The following is a 23,809-nucleotide window of genomic DNA, read 5'->3' as shown; positions in this document are numbered from 1 at the left end:
CCAGCCTCTCCCACATGTCAAGACGTTTTACCTGATACACATGTTATAACAGCATCACCCAAGGCCATTGTTGAAACAAATCCACCAACTCATGAAGACACGGTTCCTACACCATCTGCTGTCCCAGTTGTTTTGTCACCACATTCCGACATTGGCATCATTGCCTCCCAGCCCTCTGTTGAATCCATCAAAGCTTCAGTTCTTTCAGTCGATGAAGCAGAACGATTTCTATTTGACTTTGATGCTGCTCAACCATATCAGGACTCTATTGTATCTTCACTAGATCCTCTCCCGGTTGTTGCTCCAATGGAACTTCAAAAGCAGCCCTCAGCTTCTTCGACAGACATTCTGAAAGCAGAGATAAACATCTCCTCACAACCTTCCTCTGCAAATGATCAAATTGACAAACCAGAGGCATCCAAGCTCATTGGGTCAGCATCTTTTGTATCAACTGACGACATTGATAAATTCATTGAGAATATCGCGGATGACCACATTGACATTGATCCCTCGGCTTCATCTGCCAAATCAACATCATCTAAATTAATTGCTTTCAAGGGCAAACTCTTGCTGATCCCAAAGCACCTGAAGTCCAAGAAATTTTCGCCACTGAAGAAGAAGAAGTTGTCGAAGCAAACTTCCATCAGGATTTGCTAAGCCGACTTGGCAATATGGATCAGTCTATCCTCGCTCTAAACCGCAAACATTTTGATCTCAAAGAGGATCTACAGACTATCAAGAGCAGTATAGCTAAGGATTTTGCTGCCATCACTTCAAAGGTTTCCAACATTCAGTCGACAAATGTCAATATGTGCCTTGGTCTTTCATCTCAAATCACTCGTATTGAACAAAGAATGGATGCCCAAGGAGCTCAACTTACAGAAATTATGGACTTTCTAGTAAATGGTGATGTCAAAAAGGGGGAAAGAGAGCAAGAGAAGTTTATTCAAAAGGAATTGGCCGCTCTAAATAAAAAGGAAGCCAAAGGATCAGAATCTAAGAAATAGCAATATTGTCTCTGATTTGGCTAACAGAATTTCGGCTCAGTTTTATCATCACCAAAAAGGGGGAAATTGTTAAGAAATGAAATTTCAGGAATTTTGGTGTATGATAAATTAGAAATCAACCGCGGTTGGAAATTCTCAACCGCTGATTTTCAACCGCCTATTCTTTAGATTTCAGCCGCTTCATTTAAGAGACTTACTTATTGCTTTCCAACATTCTCTGACCGGTTGAATGCATTCAAATTCTCGAATTCAACGATCTCACATCAATTCCAAGGAAGATGTGCATTTATATCTCTTTCCTAGAAAAGACGTTCAGAGACAGTTTTCATAACCTATTGATGTATGCACAGTCGCCCAAAGGAGTAAACCTCAAGTAAAGAGCTTCAAATTTATGATAAGCAAAAGGAAGTTTAAATGCGAGCATTTATTGCTCATAAATGAGAAAGTGACTCATCTGATTCAGAAGCTCAGGTTTACGATAACTGTACTTTTTGACCGTTACATCGTTCGGCTATATCATCTGGGAGAAATGCAAGCTATCGACAAGCAAGCAATACAACTCTAACACTGATTGAAAAAAGTCTCTCAGCTTGCCTTCACAAAGATCTTTGAGCGCCTTCACAGTCTACATTTTCATTATCGCTCTTTTGCACGCAGCTCCACAGACATATATTTGATCATTTAAGGATCTTTTCGTGCTACCAAAACAATCTACTGTTCTATCAATAACCTATGGTTACTTGATTGAAGTTTTGAAGTCTGGTGAACTAAGGGTTCTTAAAAATCCAGAAGTGTAAAGTGATCACTAGGAGTTCCAAAATAGGCAATGGAATAATTCCTGTTTGGATTGGGCTGTTACAAACGATTTGTAAAGTCAAAGTCTTTTAGTGGAATCTTTCCTACCAAAGGAAGAAGGGGTGACGTAGGAGTATTCAATCTCCGAACATCCATAAAAATACTGTGTCTCTTATCTTGTGCAAACTGTTATCTGTTATTCATATTCTTGTTGATTAGATTGTTAAATCTTTAAGAAATATCTGTCAAAAGGAAGTGAACCATCTTCCGCACACTTTAGTGGTTCACCTCTTTCGACCGTTTGAGAAAGGAGTTTTTCGAACCGCTTAAAAACGGTTGAAAATACATTTTAGAAAAGAAAATGTGAAAGAGTTCATTCACCACCCCCCCCCCCCCCTCTTAACTCTTTCTTGATCCCAACAAGGTGGCATATCACATCATGGTATATCGTGACAAAATACATGTGGCATATCACTGTAGACTTTTTGAATTTTGTACATTTTTTACTATTTGCTTTAATAAAACATTGTACTGTTTTTATTTTTAGTTGGAATCCGGGGTGGTTTCATGTCTGGCACTTCCATCTATTTATAGGATCATTCTGTGTTCTTAGAGGAACACGGTCGAGTTTGCTCCCCTCTCTACTCTCTCTTGTAAACAACCATTCTGATAATAAAAGCTTCAAGTTTTCTGATTACAACTCTGTAAGTTTATTGTTGTTTTTATTTTTTTTTTATTTTTTGTTTTTATTTACTGTTTAAATTTTTATATTTCGTAAATTAGCCTAAATGATAGGCTAAACATTTGCGTTAAATCATCCCATTACTAAACCATGATCTTTATTTATTTGTAATTCGGAATTAAATTGAAATGATAAAAGATTTTATTTAAATTCTGGAATTTAATGCAATATAAGGGTAAATGGTTGAACATAAGGTTTAAAGACGAACCAAGAAATAGTAAACACAAGGTTCGAGATTATTTAATATGCATAAATTCATGTTGTAGCCCTTCAGCCTGCTCAGCCGAGATATGGCATTTAAGGCGTTTATGGTTGATTTTTATGAATTTATGTTTCTGACATAACCCTCGATAAATCCTCTGTTGTTTAATTTATCTGGTATATCTTTATAATTCCTTTTATGTTTTGTAAAATTCCATAGATAAACCTTATATTGATTCTTATTCTGGAAATTAAATACCTCCTTTTATTAGTTCAATGTTTTGAATTTGGTATATAGGCTGGAAACCAATAACCTCCATGTGTGCGAAAGTCACTAAGAAAAATTTTGGTAAAACAATGCCACGTATCATAATCAATTTATATTCCAAGCCTCATATACATTAAATTCCAGAATTTAAATTAAATCTTTTATCACTTCAATTTAATTCCAAGTTACAAATAAATAAAAATCATGGTTTAGTAATGGGATGATTTAACGCAAATGTTTAGCCTATCATTTAGGCTAATTTACGAAATATAAAAATTTAAACATTAAATAAAAACAAAAAATAAAAACAACAATAAACTTACAAAGTTGTAATCAGAAAACTTGAAGCTTTTATTATCAGAAGGGTTGTTTACAAGAGAGAGTAGAGAGGGGAGCAAACTCGACCGTGTTCCTCTAAGAACACAGAATGATCCTATAAATAGATGGAAGTGCCAGACATGAAACCCCGGATTCCAACTAAAAATAAAAACAGTACAATGTTTTATTAAAGCAAATAGTAAAAAATGTACAAAATTCGAAAAGTCTACAGTGATATGCCACATGTATTTTGTCACGATATACCATGATGTGATATGCCACCTATTCCACTAACTCGTGATATTCCACCAGCTTGATTGTGATATCTCAACTACTTTAAAGATGAACTCCTAATCATCTTTAATATTATCTTTTATTGAATTTTTCAAATTCTCAAAAATATCATTTATTTGAGAAAATTGAGGAATATCATCCTCGGGATTTTGAGCATCTTGCATCTGCATTAGATGAACGAATTGATTCTCGTTGGATTCAGAAGCCATAGATTATCTGATTTTGAATCAGAATATCCCATATTTTGAAAAAGATCCTTCTTCATTTCTTCAATATAAACCTCAATCATTTTTTCTTTTGAATAAATCTCAGAATATTTCTGAGTTAAAATCTTGAATGGACTCATAGAGTCTTTCTCCTTTGCTTGTTGAGTATTGAATTCTTTCTGATATGAAGAAATCTTTTCTTCCATATTTAGAAGAGTGTCATGACCATAAATTTTTCCAGTATTCTGGATCTTCTCGTAATAATTTATCCCAAAATTTAGTATAACTGACTCTTCTGAGACAAGGGATACCTTCATCAGTATAATCACATTCTGGTTGTCATTTCCAGATCCATGGGATTCCAAATTCCATGAAAAATAGACATAGAGTCTTTCCATCAATCTAATGTTCAGAAAATGATTTTTTAATACATGGAGAAACATTTAACCATGTATTCATGAGTTTTATAAAAACTTCTGGTAAAATCTTTGAAGATGGACCAAATATCTTCCACCATGTATAAAACCAATTTGGAACAGGATGATAAAAAATATTTTCACAATAGAAACCATGTATGTTTCCTCTTTTCATTTTCATAAAACAAACTTTTATTAAAACTTTCAATAAATCCCAAAAATTAAATTTAAAACTCATTTTATGATTTTCAGAATAAAATTCTTTTTCAACCAATGGAGATATACCCCATTCTTCAATAGATATTATCTTTTGGATAATGAATTTAGAGAAATTATAACTTTCTTTTTGTTGAGTATTACTGAAAAAGTGAGTTATATCAACACTTTTTGTGGAAATTAGAAGATTTTCATAAAATCCTCTTTGCTTGTAAGAACCATATACATATGATGTTTGGTTAAATATCTTTCCATGATAGTCCATGGAGTTTTTTTCCCATTGAATATTTTTTTCTTCTATAAGAAGAATTAATTCACGATGTTTTGTCTCTGTATAAAGAGCTGAATCATTATCATCTTCTTTGATGATATTAGCATATGATGCTGAAGCCTGAGAATCTGTATCATTTCTCTACTTTTGTTTCAAAAATTCTTGAAACTCATTGTATAACTCTGTATTCTGCCCAGTATTACTGGCTGATGAACTAGATAAGTTCTGGGCTATTAGTCTCTGTTTGCCATGCTGTGCTATAATATTAGGGGGTTTTCCCCTACCACCTCGCCCTCTATAAGAGGACTCTCCTCTGCCTCGAGAGTTCATATCTGTAAATGAATACATTAAGATAAAATCAGGTAAGTGATTATCTTCACCTTTCTTATAAATGATTTCAAAATCAAAAGGAGCTAAATGTGTCTGCCATCTTGCAAACATTTGTTTAGACACATCATGCTTAAAATCTTTATTAAACATAAATTTTGCAGATTTGCAATCAGTTTTTATAATAAACTTTTGATTATATAAATCATCTTGAAATTTTAAAATACATCTTACAATAGCTAATATTTCTTTTGCCACTGTAGAATAATTTTCTGTGAATTATTCCATTTTTCAGAATAAAATCTAATCAGATATTCCTGTTTAGTTTGGTGATTTTTTTGTTTCAAAATTCCACCAAAACCTATATCAGAAGCATCTGTTTCTATAATTTTATCCCATTGGGGATTTGCAAACATAAGACAAGGAAGATTTTTAACTTTTTCTTTAATAATCTGAACATCCTTAGTATGCTTATCTGTCCAAAGTAAATGATTTTTCTTTAGTCTATCATATAAAATAGCAGAATCTTTAGTAAGATTTTGAATATAAGAAGAAATATAATTTAAACTTCTTAAAAATCTTTGCAACTGAGTTTTATCAGTTATAATATCAGGAAATTTTGATCCAAACTCAATACTTCTTTGAATATGAATAATTTTCCCTTTTTCAATCATATGACCTAAAAATCTAATATTGATTGGAAATAAAATCATTTTAGATTTAGAAATAACAAGTCCATTTTGTATGACAATATTCTTAAAAATTTCTAAATTTTAAAATGAGATTCAATATCATTGGAAAATATTAAAATATCATCTATATAGACAATTATAAAATTACTATAAGAATAAAAAATATCATTCATAATTTGTTTGTTGAAATTATGAATGGGTATTTTTAAGTACAAATGGCATAACTGTCCATTCATAATGTCCTCTAGGAACATTAAAAACAGTTTTATATCTATCAGATTCTTTTACTTGAATCTGCCTAAATCCTGATTTTAAATCAATTTTTTAAAAATATAATTGTATTGACTAATCTATCTAATAAATCATTTTTATTAGGAATAGGATGTCTAATCCATTTTAAAACCTTATTAAGAGGTTTATAATTTATTACTAACCTAGGAACTCCTCTTTCCTGTTCATAATGTTTATTAACATAGAAAGCAGTACATGACAAAGGAGATTGGGAAGGTGTTATTAAACCTTTATATAATAAAGAATTAATTTCTTATTTACATAGATCTAGATATTCAGAATTCATTTGGCAAGGACGAGCTTTAGTAGGTGATAGACCTAAATTAATTGTGGCGATGAAAATAAAAACCAGCAGCATTCCTTAAAAACAGTAGACAATATGAAAAGCAGAAGCTACTGTGTTAGTAAAACAGAAGCAGTAGAACGAATTGAAAAACATAAACAGAAGATGATATTTCCTAACGGAACTTATCTTGAATGTTACCGTTAAGGTTACCTAGTACTAGTATTAATTGTAGCATTAATTACTGTACGAAGTCATTTAATTCACTTTACCGATTTTATTATAAAACATGACTGATTGTTTTATAGTTTTTCTGCATGAACCTATTTCGGTAATAAAACTGATTCTATCAGAAGTCAGAATACATTTTATGATCATAGACGTTGAACTCAGTCACCTATATATATGGAACAAACCCATATAGAAAAAGCGACAGTGCGCTGAATATCTCCAAAGGATCATCATATTTCACTCAACGAGAAAACCTCGAATCCTTTGATATCTTTGAGTTCAACATAAAGAAAAGTAGCACACGCTTCATAGCAGATATCTGATCTTTTGAGATCATCTTGTGCTACTGTTTCTTACACTCTTCATAATTATTCACAGCACTCATATTTTATCAAGAAGAGTTTGTAATCTTAAAAGAGTCTTTTCAGAACTTTGTTGTATCGTATCTTCACTGTGTTGAGTAACTAAGAGTTTCAGTAGGCAAAGTGTAAGTCCTGCTGAAGTGGGTGTGTACAAGAGTTGTACTGTAAAATCCAAAGTCTTCTAGTGATACCTTATGGAAACAGAAGAAGGGGAGACGTAGAAGATTTTATCTTCGAACTTCCATAAACAACTACTGTCTACTGTTATTGCTGTTTTTCACTTACTCCATCAGATTGTTTCCGCACTTATAATTGTAATCTGCTGGAAGTATACGCAACAAGATAAACTACTATCTCTAACAGGATTTTAGTATCCCCTTTAAGAAAAAAGAGTAGAGTTTATTCACTCCCACCTCCTCTAAACTCAACTTTGATCCACAACAATTGGTATCAGAGCAGGATATTCTAGTTCGTGAAAAACTACAACAGATGGCACACTTTAGCAAGATTCCTATGTTCTCTAAGGAAGACTTTGATGATTGGAAGATTAGAATGCAAGCTCATCTTGCAGCTCAGTATGATGACATGTGGTATGTCATCACAGATGGTCCATTGAAGATATTAAAGCCTAACACAGCTGTTGTTGTTACCGATGACGCACCACAGATGATTGAAAAACCAAGAAGTGAATGGACCAGCGAAGATAAGAAGAAGGCCAACCTTGATAACGTTGCAAAGGACATATTGCATAAAACTCTCAATAAGAATACCTTTAGCAAGATTAAAATATGTCCTACTGCAAAGGAAATTTGGGAGAAGCTCATTCAGATATGTGAGGAAAATAACAAACGAAAGAAAACAAACTGTCTGTAGCAATGCAGAAGTTTGAGAATCTAAAAATTAAAGCTGGTGAAACTCTAAATGAGTTTGATGAAATATTCAGCAGCTTGGTCAATGAGTTGACGGCTCTGGGTAAAGAGCACAGCAACAGAGAAATAGCCCTCAAGGTGATGAGAGCTTTACCCAGAGAGTGGGATGTAAAAACAATGTCTATGAGAGTATCCAAAGACCTGAACAAGTTGGAACTACACGATCTGTTTGCCGATCTAAAAGCCTACGAGTTCGAATTGGAGGTAAGAAGCGGAGAAGAGCCTTCAAGTCTATCTACCAAGGCTCTTGCTGCTACCACTACTGCTACTACTTCTTCTACTGCTGCTGCAGTTGTTCCAAAAGTGTTACCTACTATCATCATTGATAGCACACTGGAGAAGACTGCTGAACAGATCAGCAGTGATGCTATGTCCTTGTTTGTAAAGAAGTTCTCCAGGTTCATGAAAACGAACCATCGAGCCTATCAGGTTCCCAATCGTAATTTCAAGAAAGATTCACCATCTGGTGACATGGGATGTTTTAATTGTGGAAAGATCGTCACTTCATTGCTGATTTCCCAAAACCAAATAAGGATGACCAGAAGAAAAAGGATCACAAGAGGAATGACAAAAAGTCCAGAAGAGACCGAAAAGCGATGATTGCTGAAGAAAGAAAATCCAAATGGGCGGATTCCAGTTCTGAGTCATCTGATTCAGAAATTCATTCCAGTGACAGCGATGCAGAAGAAGTCAAATGTCTCATGGCAGACACTGATTCAACCTCGACATCTGGAAAGGTATTTGACTTTGATTCTAATGAATTCACACGAACTGATCTGATTAATGCATTACATGATATGGTTAATGAGTACTCAGGACTTTCTCAATCATTCGAGGAAGTTAAGACTGAAAATCAAAACCTAAAGGATCAAATCAGTAAATTTGCTTGCCTGGAAGAAAACAGCTGTAATGATCTGAAGGTTGAGATTAATAGGTTGAAAACTGAGAATGATAGGATAAACACAGATTATCAAACACTAAAATCTAAAAGTCGGAGGTTCTCTGTTCTGGTAAATGCTTGGAATAAGTCCTCGGTTTCGTTGGAGAAGATGCAGGAATTGCAGAAACAATCTGGAGACAGAAGTGGTCTTGGATTCAGCAATAATGAAAGCACCTCTGAAACTAGTACTAAGCCAGAACTGGATACAAGCAAAGAGAAATACATTCGTTTTGTCAAATCCAGCTTGGTATATGAACCAGAAGTACCAACTGTTCGAATTGAAAGGAATGTAGATCAGATGAACAAAAGAAAGCATTATGGTCTTGGTTATGTTGAACCCAAGGGAAGAGTCTACCAGAGTTCTGAATCCAGTAGAGGATTCAACTCAGGAGGACAAACCTCTATGAAGGTTAAAAACTACCAGCCAAACTAAGTTATCAATAATTTGTAAAATCGGATCCAGATCCAGATCCTCCAAAATCACCAATTTAATGTCAGGTATTAATTTTATTTCACAAATTTAATTATTTCTATTTCAATTCGTATAATATAGATTTCAATAATATATATAAATAATTAAATTAATCATTTTAGTAATATTATCGCAATTATTAATAATATAGTATTAATTATATCAAATATAAAATGTAATTATAATTATATTACTAAATTTAAAAAATACACATTTAATAACTAATAAGAAAAAAAATTAAATAAATCAAATAAAAAAGAATATTCCAAAAATATTCTTTTTTACAGTAAGATTTGAAGTAGATGGGTTAGAGATGAATATTGTATTTGGTGCAGAAACTGCACCATTTTAAAATAGAGTTGTTTTAAAATAGAGATTTGGGTTGGAGATGGTCTTAGTGTAATAATTTTAATGTAGGAAACTTATATGACAATTAAATTCTGACAAACATATGGAACTTAACGTGCAAAATATAATCCTAAACTAATCTTTTTTTCATTTACTAAACACAATATATCATTAATATATTTATTGAAACATTGAGTATATATCATTAAATTGAAGTATAAATGTGAGTCCCAGTATTTGTATGCATTTTTTAATTTGGACACTCGATTTTGTAATTTTCTGCGTTTTTAAATAAGCCTAAACTCCTTGATTTTGATATAAAACAAGGCCATGAGCATTGTACCGTCGAAACAATCTCAGTTACGCAATCACAACACGATTCACTTCTCATATACTCGTTTTCCACATACCCTGACTACTTTTTGATTTAAGCATCAGAATAGTCACGTTGGAAACAACTTCCTGCCTCTCTGCGATTTTTTCGTTTGTGCGAAACTTCTCTTTGCCCTAAGTATCCCGACCAAATCTGAGCAATGCCAAGAAACAAACCAACTTTGAGGGCACACAAGTTGAACTGCACGCAAAGGATACAGTATTAAAACATCAAGGCATATTGTGTGCGGGATTGATCCTTGGTGAGAGTGGCAACGGCAGCACACCTCTAAGCCTTGTTGCCAACTGCATCTTGTTCCGTTCGACAAAAGAAATATGATCTGATTCATAAATATCGTCTTCTTGTAATGCTAACTTCCTCGCCATGGCGAAAGATGATCCATTTTTCAATTGAGAACTGAACATAAGGATCAAACAGAAACCAAGAAAGAAAAAGTAGACTCCTTTCATTGATGAATAATGGAGTTTGAGCCGAATTTCCAATTTATTGAAGAGGTGCATTGTCATAATGTCTACCTACACTGATTTATAAATCAGCAATTTTGCACACACTTGGTGCGTGTAGAAAAAGATATCCAGCCATATTTATTATCAATGAAAATTTAGGGTCCGATTACAACAAGTAACACTAGTACAGACGTAGGCTTCAATCTGGGCTAGGGATGGGCCGGAGGTTTGGACCTGATCTTGAAGGGCCCATTTATGGGGTATCACACATGTTAACTGAGAAGAAAGGGTTGACATTTTGGTACATAGTTACTTTTAATAATTGAGTTCTAACTATATATAATCAACTTTAAAATTGTCAAAAGTAATTTTGTTACAAGTAAAATAAATAAATAACTCAAATAATTGTTTTAAAAAAATTCAGAATTAATATTATCATCCAAAAATTCAGACTAAACTTTCATATCAGATTTTTGCTTCTTTTTTTCTGAGGTTTTTTTTTCTGTTTTCTCGGAGAAGTAATAGATGGCGGTTTTTCTTAGCAATGTTTAAGTCTCCTTCAAAATTTGTTGCTCTAAGTCTCCTTCAATATTCAAAAATGGATGGAGAGTTCATTAATGAATCAAGAAATTTATGGCATCCCATTGACAATTTTGAGTTGAATTTTTGTTGGGCAATGAAAAAATTAAATATAGATAATAATGTAAACTATTTTCAGTAATTTGTTTTAAAAATCTAATTGTTTGCAAACCATGAAGAACATACCTTTGAGGATGCATGGTTTTTGTTGTGTTATTGGGATACATGTGAGAACCGGGTCTTTTAAGCAATTTAAATCATTGTTTCAAGGGAATTGTTAGGATTATTCTGTCCGACAGATATGAAAATTAATGAGAATATCAAAATACGATGTAAAACAGTAAATTTGTGTTTTGTCAGAGTTAGGTGTTGTTCCAGATGTCACAACATTTGGGACAACATGCAGCGGAAAATTATATTTTGTAACACAAATTGACTTGAAACAAATAAATGGACAAGATTAAATATGCACAAGTATAAATACTTGTGCGGTGGCTTATGGCAAAAATTAATCACTAGAAAGCCAAACCGTTTACACAAAAACCTATCACTAGTGATTTTCACAAAAATCAATTTCCTCAACAAGTTGAGAAAACAAATGTTTTCTAAAACAAATAACCAGAATAAATACTAAAATAAGAAAGCAAAAACGTGAGACAAAAGAGAATCCACGAAAACAGTCTTCAGCCAACTTCTTCACATATGTTGTCTGCAGATGTTCCCAACATTCACGGCAACACCTGATATCTGCACTCTTCAAAACAGCATGTCTCTCGAAGGATGATTTCTCTGACTTTTTCACGGCGTGCACAAGTGCGTATAAGTGTAGATGATTGAGAGAGGAGAGCACCACGAAAATCTCCCACAAAAAACTCCAAGAACCTCACACGAAAACTTTCCCACAAAGAAAAACTCCTCCACTAAAACTCTATGAATTTCTCTTAGTCTCTCTCTACAATCTTCTCTCTATTCACCCTCTCAATCACCTCACGTTGATCACATCTTATTTATAGCTTTCATCTCACAAGGAAATCTACAAAATAAAGAAATCAAGAGTTAAACCAATAATATCATATCTTCAAGATATTTATCATAAATATAATATCTAAAAGATATTTATCACAAAGATAATATCTAGAAAGGTAAAAATCAATATTCCACATAATCTTATCAATAGGAAATTAAATTTAAGGAAGATATTATATCACAATAAAATCTTAACTATCTAGAAAGACAAAACCATAATCAAATAGGCAACCACGGCTTTTAGATCGATGTTCTCCTTCATAAGAGTTGAGTTTAGCTTGTTTCTTTTGGTCCAATCCTCAAACAACTCTTCATAAAGTTTTTGAACACTCTCAAGAGTGATTTCTTCATCATCAGCTTCCACATCATCTTCACTGAAATTTCCAGAAGACGTGGATTTCAAACAAACTGTTTTTTCGCGGATGTTGCGGTCAGGAGTGGCAACACCTAGGGCAACACCTAAAGGATTCACTTGCAACCAGCGTTTTTCTTCATTCCTTGGTCGAAACTGTTGTTGGACAGGAAGTTTCGGAGTTTGTGGTCGAAGTGCTCCGTTTGCAAGTGATCTGTCTATTAAATATTTCTGTCAAACAAAACAAAAATCAGAATCAGCACTTAGTATATCAAGAGTTGGCTCTGATACCACTTGTTAGGATTATTTTGTCCGACAGATATGGAAATTAATGAGAATATCAAAATATGATGTAAAACAGTAAATTTGTGTTTTGTCAGAGTTAGGTGTTGTTCCAGATGTCACAACATTTGGGACAACATGCAGCGGAAAATTATATTTTGTAACACAAATTGACTTGAAACAAATAAATGGACAAGATTAAATATGCACAAGTATAAATACTTGTGCGGTGCTTTATGGCAAAAATTAATCACTAGAAAGCCAAACCGTTTACACAAAAACTTATCACTAGTGATTTTCACAAAAATCAATTTCCTCAACAAGTTGAGAAAACAAATGTTTTCTAAAACAAATAACCAGAATAAATACTAAAACAAGAAAGCAAAAACGTGAGACAAAAGAATCCACGAAAATAGTCTTCATCCAACTTCTTCACATATGTTGTCTGCAGATGTTCCCAACATTCACGACAACACCTGATATATGCACTCTTCAAAACAGCATGTCTCTCGAAGGATGATTTCTCTGACTTTTTCACGGCGTGCACAAGTGCGTATAAGTGTAGATGATTGAGAGAGGAGAGCACCACGAAAATCTCCCACAAAAAACTCCAAGAACCTCACACGAAAACTTTCCCACAAAGAAAAACTCCTCCACTAAAACTCTATGAATTTCTCTTAGTCTCTCTCTCTACAATCTTCTCTCTATTCACCCTCTCAATCACCTCACGTTGATCACATCTTATTTATAGCCTTCATCTCACAAGGAAATCTACAAAATAAAGAAATCAAGAGTTAAACCAATAATATCATATCTTCAAGATATTTATCATATATATAATATCTAGAAGATATTTATCACAAAGATAATATCTAGAAAGGTAAAACTCAATATTCCACATAATCTTATCAATAGGAAATTAAATTTAAGGAAGATATTATATCACAATAAAATCTTAACTATCTAGAAAGGCAAAACCATAATCAATTATTATACTCAATCAAATCAACAAGGAATAGATAATATTAGGGAAATTATTTAAGATAAGAAATTATATCAATTAAACAAAGAAAATATATTTCCCTTCTGGAATTATTGAGATATTTGATTCTTGGAATAAATGACAATTATATTGTTAATCTTGTTATTGGAATTATTTTTATGGAAAGTCCTCAATGTCAAGATATTGTACGAGCAAATTTCGAAATTTGGGAAGGAATTTTCTAGAATTGAATATCATACAATTAAAAGATTTAAGGCATGAATAATGCTAGATATTTTCGAAACTCCCTTAGATTAAATGCCAATATTTTGTAAGGATTAGTTGCTTGGTTATTTGGAAGGAAAGCATCAAAATTTTTCACCAAAACCGTTGGATCTAGCAACCTAAATTCTGAATTAATCAAGAGCATTGGATTAGAGAATGAATCTCCCAACCTTAGTAGCAATATTTTCGAAAATCACCAAGAGAATTGGAGTCAATTTTGAGAGATTTGGCATGATTTTTGGTAGGATTTTTGGTACCAAATTTAGATCCATCTCCCTCACCTATAAATACCACACCACCTCTACTCATTCTCTACCCCATATTTTCGATCCCTTGCTGAAATCTCAAAAATTTCAGCATCCCCTAAGCCAACATCCAGCCCGAATATCGTCCCGAAGCTAGACAAGAAAGCCAACCGAAGTTCTGTCTGAAGTAAGAGCAAGAAGCGAGCCAATTCTCGAAGCCAAACACCTACGTTTCTTTAGCAATCCAAATACTATAAGTGGGTTGTTTTAAATCTAAATTTTCGGTTTATGCAACTTAAATTTTTGGTTTTTTTTAAAATACGGTCGAGCGCCGTCGTTTTGTCTATACGTTTTTACGAAAGCTGTTACGTTATGGCACTGTGAGGATTCCCTGAAAATGGGTGGAATTCCAACATATGGCCCTCAACGGTGAGATAGAACCGTTTTATGGCCTCGTCCCTTAGAGGATTAAAACTTAGGGACTGACGTCAGTAAACCGTTAAAGGTGAAAAATCGCAGTGTTGTTATGTTACGGATATGATGTTACGTTTATGAAAAGTATGTGTTATTTATATGTATGTTTCGAAAATATTACAAAATTTTATGTTGTGTTCAATATCCCCGATTTACTGAGTATTCCCAAAATACTCACCCCCCTTACGACCCTCCCAAGATAAAAACGAAGAACAGGTTGAGGAAGAAGAGTCCGAGCATTGTTGGGGTTGGTGATGTGCAAGGCTGATAACAATAGATTATATTTCGAAATTTATGATTAAATAAATTGTAAGACGCTTCCGCATTATTTACTATTTCGTTGGATTTCGATACTGTAAAGACAATATTTATTTCGTTGAAATTATGATTTATAAACTGGTTTTCGGTTTATAATGTGCTACGAAAGGCTTGTTGTTTCGATTGTGTGATTGTTAAACAACGCCAGTGTCAATCCCGAGTTTCGGAGCGTGACAATACATGCCCTTAAAAACCCTTTAAAATATTTGATTTAGTTGATTTTTTTTACATTTTAAATTTGGATAAATAAATAAAAAGTGATTTATCCCATGCGTAGGATTTTGTTGAGATAAAGGTGGAAAAAAAATTAGTCGTACATATTGATTGCTTCCACAAATTATTTGTTTGTTCGTTTTAAAAAATTTGGAGTAGACAAAATTGAATCCTCGATCATGTCACCAATTTCTAGTGTTACGATAGGATTTTCCGGCGCCTCTTTAGTGCTACGGTAAAAAAAAAAATTTAAATTAAATGCAATAAAATAACTTAAGTTACACAACCAACACCAAATTTGACTACTTGAAATACCAAAATTTAAAATAAAGAAACTTAGAGTTGGCTATTTTCCCAAAAAAAATTCCATACCGATGTAAAATGCATGAAAAGTGGCTTTCCATTGAATTCTATTTTAGTAGTCCAGGGACGGAGCTAAAAGGTAGGTAGAAGGTAGGTGGGGACCGTCCGAGGGTTTATTCAATGCAATCTATTATGTTCAGTTCGAGAGTTTATTCGGAGCACACTTGTCATATAGCGGTTTTGGATTCCCCTTTAAATTTTAAAGATTAAAATAGCCCTCAATTGGGCGTCTGATTTTAGGGAGTAGATAAACGCTTGAGCAATAGTCTGAACCAAAAGATAACGATAGTGAGTTCGCACGTCATAAAAAAAGTTAAAATAAAAGCTTTGACACAATTTCATCACTCTCAATTTTTAAATTTTTCAAAATTTAAAAACATCTTCAATTTTATTTAAAACGTGATCCCTGATTATATTTTTGAGATCAACACATTTTTCATTAGTGACGTAAAGATTATTATTAAAATTTAATTATTTTTGTAAATTTTAAAAGTCTAGAGATATTCAATGAAGACTTTTACATATTTCATAGAAGTCTAGTGATATTCAAAGTAGACTTTCATAGAGTTTTAAAAAGTCAAGTGGTATTCAACATCGACTTTTAAAAACTCTATAAAAGTCTACATGTATTCAAATTTTCAATAGACTTTTAATAACTTCATGGAATTTATTGACATACAAATATTAAAGCTTAAGGTACAACTATAAATTGTCAAAAATTGTATTTGGTTCAACCCAAAGATTTGGATGGATTTTTAAAACTTCTAACTCATACACAAGCTATTTATTTCTCTCTCTGTCGCTTTACATCACGGCATCACATCTCTTCTTATCTTCTCTCCTCTCATCTATCTCTATCACTCTCTCAATTTTTCGAAGTGTATCTCTATATATAATTTCATCTTTTCCTTTCAAATTTTTCATTTTTTGGCTAATTGTTCATTTAATAATTTTTTATTTTAATATCATAGGAAATTTTAAATTCTAAAATTGATTTTGTGATTTTTAATTTATGATTTATACAAATTAATGTAATATTCAATAATAATAAAAGATGATAAAAAATGTCACTTAATTCTTAATAATTGAATAGTCTCGCAGCAACCATGATTTTTAAATGGGGAAATTGCATATACTACCCCCGTGATATCCCGAGTTGGCATAAATCCCCTCGTGAAAAATTTATCATCTTAAAACTCCCTGTGTTTTTTAATGGCCAGCTCACGCATGCCAACCATGCTTTTAGTCAAACAAATTTTTTTATTGTCTAAAATGCCCCTCCTTAAATAATAAGCTAAATTATTTCATTTTCATTCTTGCTGGGTTGTCTCGAAACCAAGCGTTGGAGCTGGACGATGATATTGTCTACGAAGTGCTCTCGATTCCCAATCAGGGTAGTCTAACTGGCATCTCGGAGAAGTTGAAGCAGATTTTTCATCCCTGAGATCTCTGAATTCTTGATCATCACTCACAAAAGGATGATCTAAAAGCATCTCGGCCGTCCATCTTTTGTTTGGATTCTTGATAAAGCACTTGCCGAGAAAATCTTTTCCTTCCTCCGATAAATTCTCCGGCACTACCGGCACCTCGTCACCGACGCCGATGGACAGTAGCAACCCCGCCAAATTAGAGCACCGCCATGCCGGAGAATCGGTGACCATCTCCGCCACCGCACACCCAATAGCCCATATATCCGCTGGAGGCCCCTACTCTCCACCGGAGACCACCTCAGGCGACATATACAGAATATTTTGAAGCTTAATATCACAATGGACATAACCAAGCTTGTGGATATAGTGAAGCCCTTTAAGCAAAGCCTTCGTGTATCGCCGGACCTCAAATTCCGGCAGCCCCCGATCACAACAACCCCTGACTCTATCAGCCAAAGCTCCCCCGGAGGCGTACTCCAACAACACATTATACAACTTCTCCCCATTCTCGTACGAAAAGCTCTCCCCAAAGCAACGAATCACCTCCGGGCAATCCTTAAGCTCGTCCAATATCAATTTCTCATTGCACAACTCTAATCTCTGCCCTAACATTGCACTTGCACAGTGGAGTTTGGGGATATCTTACATCAACATTTGAATTCATAATTTTGGATGAATCTAGGGTTTTTAAAAGGGGAATATGCAGAAGTCGCGAAATGAAGAAGAAGAAAAGGTCTTCTATTTCTATACCGAACGAGGGCATTTTAGACAAAAAAACTCATAAAACAATGACAATTCGCAACTTTATGCGCGTGTTGTATAAACCATACTGGCGAGGGGGCGTGAGCTGGCCATTAAAAAACACAGGGAGTTTTAAGATGATAAATTTTTCACGAGGGGATTTATGCCAACTCGGGATATCACGGGGGTAGTATATGCAATTTCTCCTTTTTAAATTCTTTTTAGTATTTTCAATTAATATATAAGATATGATATTTTTATACAAAATTATATCCACACGATACTAAATAATATTCTTTTCACATGTATATTATCAATTCAAAAACAAGGTTACAAATTAATCAATTGATGTATTTTAAAAAATTTACAAACATGCATACAAACCAACGTATACACACATGTAAGGATTAAATGATTTAACTTTTAAATAAGTAAATTTATTTATTAATATAAATATTGAAAAACTATTTCAAATTGAATATGTTATATATGTCAATTAATTATTGCTTCAAAGAAATTAATAAAAAATAATATGTTATAATTAAGTACAAAATTTATAAAATTATATAAAAAAATATTCACAAAAGTCTATAAAAATCTTGCAAAAAAGTCTACATGAATCCACATAAATATGTTTATAAATCTGTGAGATTCCATAAAAGTCAATAAAAATCTATTCAATCCATAAAAGTCTATCATCTGAAAAACTCATTAAAAGTCATCAAAACTCTGAATTGAATACACCCCACTAACTTTAGAGTGGGTCTCATGTGAGACGGGTCAACCCTACCCATACTCGCAATAAAAAGTAATGTTCTAATATAAACAATAATATTTTTTCATGCATGAAATAAGAGATACGTCTCACAAAATACGACCCATGAGACCGTCTCACACAAGTTTTTGTCTTAACGATATACAAGAAATCACATAATATTGGTTAAATTTACAAAGATTTGTAAGAAAATTATTTCGACGATTTTACAAATAAAACGTAGTTACGTATAAAGTATAATTTGGAGTTTTTGAATTTGATATTCAGCATAATCATTAAATTTTGAATATATCAAATTACTAGAATTGTAACAACTATCATTGACGGTAAACATAATAAATTAGTATGTCATTGATATATTAATTTGATTTATTTAACTATTTATGTGTTCATTATAAGAATAGAGTGGATTTTTAACTCTCAAAATGGTAAATACAAGATTACATAATAAAATAAAAGATGAATGTTTGATAGTTATTCGTTGATGTATATTGATACAAAATGTAAATAGAATTTTTTTTCTTATATATATATATTTAGGGAAAATTTCAATTTTAGTCATGTAAGTTGGTCTGTTTTGGGTATTAATACTGTGAAGCTCCGTTTGATATGTATGATTGGATAACTAAAGGATTAGTAATTAACATGATTAAAAAATAAGAGATAGTGATAAATAACATAGTGAGATAAAATATATGATGTTTGATATGATTTTAAAATTGTGGATTAATTTTGTGTATTATCTTGAAATAGGAGTGTTAATCGGTCGGTTTGGTTCGGTTTTCGGTCTTTTATTTCGGTTTTCGGTTTTACAAATATATAATCCGATATCTGAACCAACTTGGATTTTTTGTTTTAGTTTTTTTTTTATACCAAAACCACTAAATTCACCGGATATTATTTATTTTACATCAATACTCTCTTACGTGGCTCATGTGACAAAAATAAAGCTTATATTATATATTTTAAAATATAAATAAAAAATAAAAAGAAATGTGTGAGGCCCTTAACTCCTAATCGTTATTACAATACAATTTGATTATGGTTAATTAATTACAGCGGAAAACAGATAAGCATTTTTCTTTACAATGAGCTCAAAATGTGCCAATTGTAATTATAATACTTAAAATAGTATATAATATAGTCTCGTCTCATCACGTCACAATATAAAACAAGCCCACATGTAATCCAAAACAGCTACATACAAACAAACCCATATCCTCGGGACATGTCCCGATATATAGATACATATATACTGGGAAAGATCACTAAATCTCAACTCAAACTGTGACTTCCTCTAGAAATGTAGAACCCGTAAATTTGACTACGTATTTAGGCCATGCATAATTCCTAATATTTAAATTAAAATGATTTTTATTGCATTAGTATTGAATTTTTTGTCTTTAAATTTATTCATTTTATGCAGTAGTTTAATTGTTATCTTTTCAGTTCATTAAGTGAGGCCGGACCGGAGTTGGAGTAAAGAGATAAAATTTAATGTTAAGAAAATATTTCCTAAAATTTATTTAAGATAAATAATAAGTAAATTTATTGTAAAAGAAGGTTTAAGGAATTATTTAAATAAGTTGAGATAAGTAGTAAATAAAGTTCAATAATTAATTCCTTAACTCTTTAAAAAATTTAATGAGTAGATAAAACACTAAAGATTTAAAATACAATATTTAAGAAATATTTCCCCTCCACTTTTATTAAAATTTTGGCCCCTTTGATTTAATTTAAAATTAGTTGGCAACCCATTTAATTAATAGGTTTCCCTATCCATTCCATGGTAGATAATTCCTTCAATTTAAATCCTCACTTAACTATTATTTAAGCAATATTCTACCATGTCTATCTAGCAATATTTTCTCCCATTTAATTAATAAAAATCGATCATCCCTCTCCCCTCATTTAAAAGATTTAAATTAGTTAACAACTCAATTCCTTGATTCTTTCCCTATCTATTTTTTTATTGGGAGATAATTATATCACAACAAATCTTCTATGATAATTAATTGAGCAAGATCCCACCCCACCTAGCTAGATAAAATCGGCCACTTCCCCATTTTCAAAAATATTTAATTGTGATTTTCAACTCATTCTTTAATTATCTCTCTTAACTTTTCTAGATAGATATATCCTCTCAACTTTTAAATCACTATCAATCCTTAATTAAACAACTTTTCCCTTTGCACCTAGACCTTAAAATCGTCCATATGCACCTCTAGTATCCCTCAAAAAAATCTTTGATATCATTCTATTTCCTTATCTCTCAAACTAGTAGATAGAAAGAATATTTTCCTTCCATTTTATCTTGTATCTTCCCATTTAATTTCCTAGACTCCCTCCCCCTCCTCTCCACCGAAAATCAGAGCATTTTCCTGAGCAAAACCGTGAGAAAAACTGGAGGAAATTTGAGAGAAAAATCGAGGGTCAAGCAAGAAAGAAAAGCGCTCCATCTCCTCCGCTCCGCGTCGTTGCGTATCTTTTGTTTTCTTCAAAACAAAAACCAAGGCATGTATATGTTTTTAATTCACTCCTCAATCAAGTCATATACTGATTTTTTTAACATCTCATGTGCATGATTTTTAACATGAAAACCGAAATACATGACAGCAACTTTCGAGCCATGTACAGAATTTTTCTACCCTCTTGAACACCTCACGCCTTTGCACTTGTTTTCGATGGTTTCAGGTGTTGGTTCGATTCCAGGCTCAAGACTGCTGTTAGACATGATATAGGGGTGTTTAGGAAGGGATTTGTCCATTGGTGTGAACCCTTTCGCCCCAGCCAAAAACGTTTTTACAAGCAACACTCCATGCTGAAATTTTTGTGCTTTGATTTTTGCTGTTTTGGTTGTCAAGGGAGAGCTTCTGATCTTAGCTGCCCTAGGGGCTTATAGCCATGGTTAGAACCATTCCCTAGCATATCTAGGACGTGACCAAAATTCTCTTTCATGGCTTGGTTCACGTCCCAATTGGTTTCAAACAAAAAGAACAAGAACAGCCCCCCCTTCGGCTTTCTAATTTTTGCAGCAAGTGTAACTTTCGGTTTGTGGCGTGGTATGAATCTTGGTTGGCCTCTGGCCCATAGCCACGGTTCATACTATACCCCTTGATGTCTAGATCGTGCCATGGTCAATCAAATGGCCACTGGAACGACGTGAGACAGCAAACGAAGCAACACACTTCCCACGCGCAGAATTGCTCTCGATTGGGACGTTTGTCTCGTTTCATGATGTGGTTAGAATTGTGGCTGGCCTAGGGCCCTTAGCCATGGTTTAAACCATTCCCTAGGATTTTGGTAAGAGCCTCTGGTCGGTGGTTCAAGCCCCAATGGCCGGTAGTCTCGAAAACGATGCAAGAAATGGAAGACACAGTTGCTGTAATTATTGACAGCAAGGGTGTCGCGGTTCAGAGGCGTGTTCCGGGTTCTTGGTTGGCTTTTATCCTATAGCCTTGGACTGGAAAGTGCCTCATCAAGTTAGGAAGGTCATTTTTTTGGCCGTTTGTGATTCGAATCATTTTAGAGGTCGTACGAGAATTTACGATGCAATGTGCCAAAATGACTCTCGAAAGAGCGTTTCACGTTTTTGGCCTCCATTCACTAAATTTCGAGTACTGTAAATTTAGGAGCATTATTTCAGCATTTTAGGCGTATTTTAATCATGACTTTATGATGGTTCGGTGTTGGTTCGGGTTGGTACGGAGTCACGATTAAATACAAAGTCGTTAGGCGCAATTGTCTCAGTTTTTGGATTCAATTGCAAATTTGGTAAAGTTAAACCATATGCATAATTTTCATGTTAGATTTATGTCGCAGCGAGCCTGGGAGCGATCCAACCCAATCAGTAAAATTATTTCAGGATATTTAATTATGTTATTTAATTATATTACGTGCAAAATTAATCATTTTGATATTTATGCGATATTGCTTGTGGTCACTTTACCATCATTACTTCACCCGGTCGCCAGTTACCGGTTACTTCACCCAGTCGCCAGTTACCGGTCAGTTCAGTTATGTACCACCCAGTATACTGTGGCATTAGTCTGATCAGACGCTCATTATTTCACCCGGTCGTCGGTTATCGGTCAGTTCACCAGGTCTTCAGTTACCGTTCAGTTCAGTTCAATTCAGGGACCACTTGCGTAGACCATAATCTCACCAAGAAAATTATTACAAGCTATTTCAGTACAGGGCTCCAAGGAGCAAACATTTTCACTATGATTTTCAGTTCAGTTATGCACGTATTATAATTAATCATGACACGATATTTTACGTTATGCCTCACGACATGATATTTTCACTCGCATGCGCTTTTTATTATTTATTTACTTGTTATTTACGATATATGCATGCTGAGTCTTTAGACTCACTAGACTTGATTGTTGTAGGCACTGATGATGTCGGGACCGAGGGCGGGGATCAGTGAGCCAGCTCGAGTCGGCAGTAGTAGGACCCGAGGACCTCATTTTTCAGCATTTATTATTGTTATTGCTCAAACATTTTTATCTATCGTTGGTTAAATTTTAACAGTTATTCTTGCAAACAATAATCTCTTCCGCTGCTATTTTTTTTTAAACATTATACATTACTTAACAGTTTATTTTATGAGTGAGATATTTTAATTATTTTAAAAGAAAATTTTTAATTTTTCGCAAATTTTCAAGCACAAATTTCTAGGCCTTTACAGTTGGTATGAGAGCCAATGTTCTTGTAAAGGGTTACACTACTACTGACCACGAGAAGCTCACGAAGCCACGTCTTCGGTCTGTAAGTTTTACATTTCAGCATTTTATTTAAAGCATGAATTATTTTAACAGCATGTTTCCATGAAATATTTTACATTCAGATTCTTTAATTATTTTAGTATTTATTTAAAACAAATTATGGAATTATTCATGTTAGTTACGTATGGGTTATATATGGAACAGTATGCCTCCTAGACGCCAGGTTGGATGCCCGAGAGGTGGTGGTGAGCACCGTCGTGAGGACGGTGATGATCAGAGACAAGAGAGGCAGGGACCTCCACCCCCTCCGCCTGATATGAATGCCGAGATGCTAGATGGGATGAACCGGTTCTTCGCACAGTTTGCGGGGAACAATGCCGCTGTGGCAGCTAGGCCGACCGTGTCTGAGGCTACTTACAAGAGGTTCATGAAGATGCGTCCAAAGGAGTTTTCAGGGACGACGGGCCCCATGATTGCCGAGGGCTGGATCAAGTCCCTCGAGGTTATCTTCGAGTTTATGGAGCTTGGAGATGCAGACAGAGTACGCTGTGCCACCTATTTATTC

At 33.7% G+C, this 23,809-nt stretch overlaps 1 pseudogene; it reads right to left on the bottom strand.

Moving 5' to 3' along the window:
* Window positions 1–16,863: 16,863 nt before the first annotated feature.
* LOC140808004 (mitogen-activated protein kinase kinase kinase 20-like) lies at window positions 16,864–17,901 on the bottom strand (annotated as a pseudogene).
* Between the last annotated feature and the right edge of the window lie 5,908 nt (window positions 17,902–23,809).

The sequence above is a fragment of the Primulina eburnea genome, chromosome 12 (assembly GCF_022965805.1).
Source record: "Primulina eburnea isolate SZY01 chromosome 12, ASM2296580v1, whole genome shotgun sequence".
Taxonomy (NCBI): Eukaryota; Viridiplantae; Streptophyta; class Magnoliopsida; order Lamiales; family Gesneriaceae; genus Primulina; species Primulina eburnea.
This window is presented reverse-complemented; position numbering and strand designations above follow the sequence as displayed.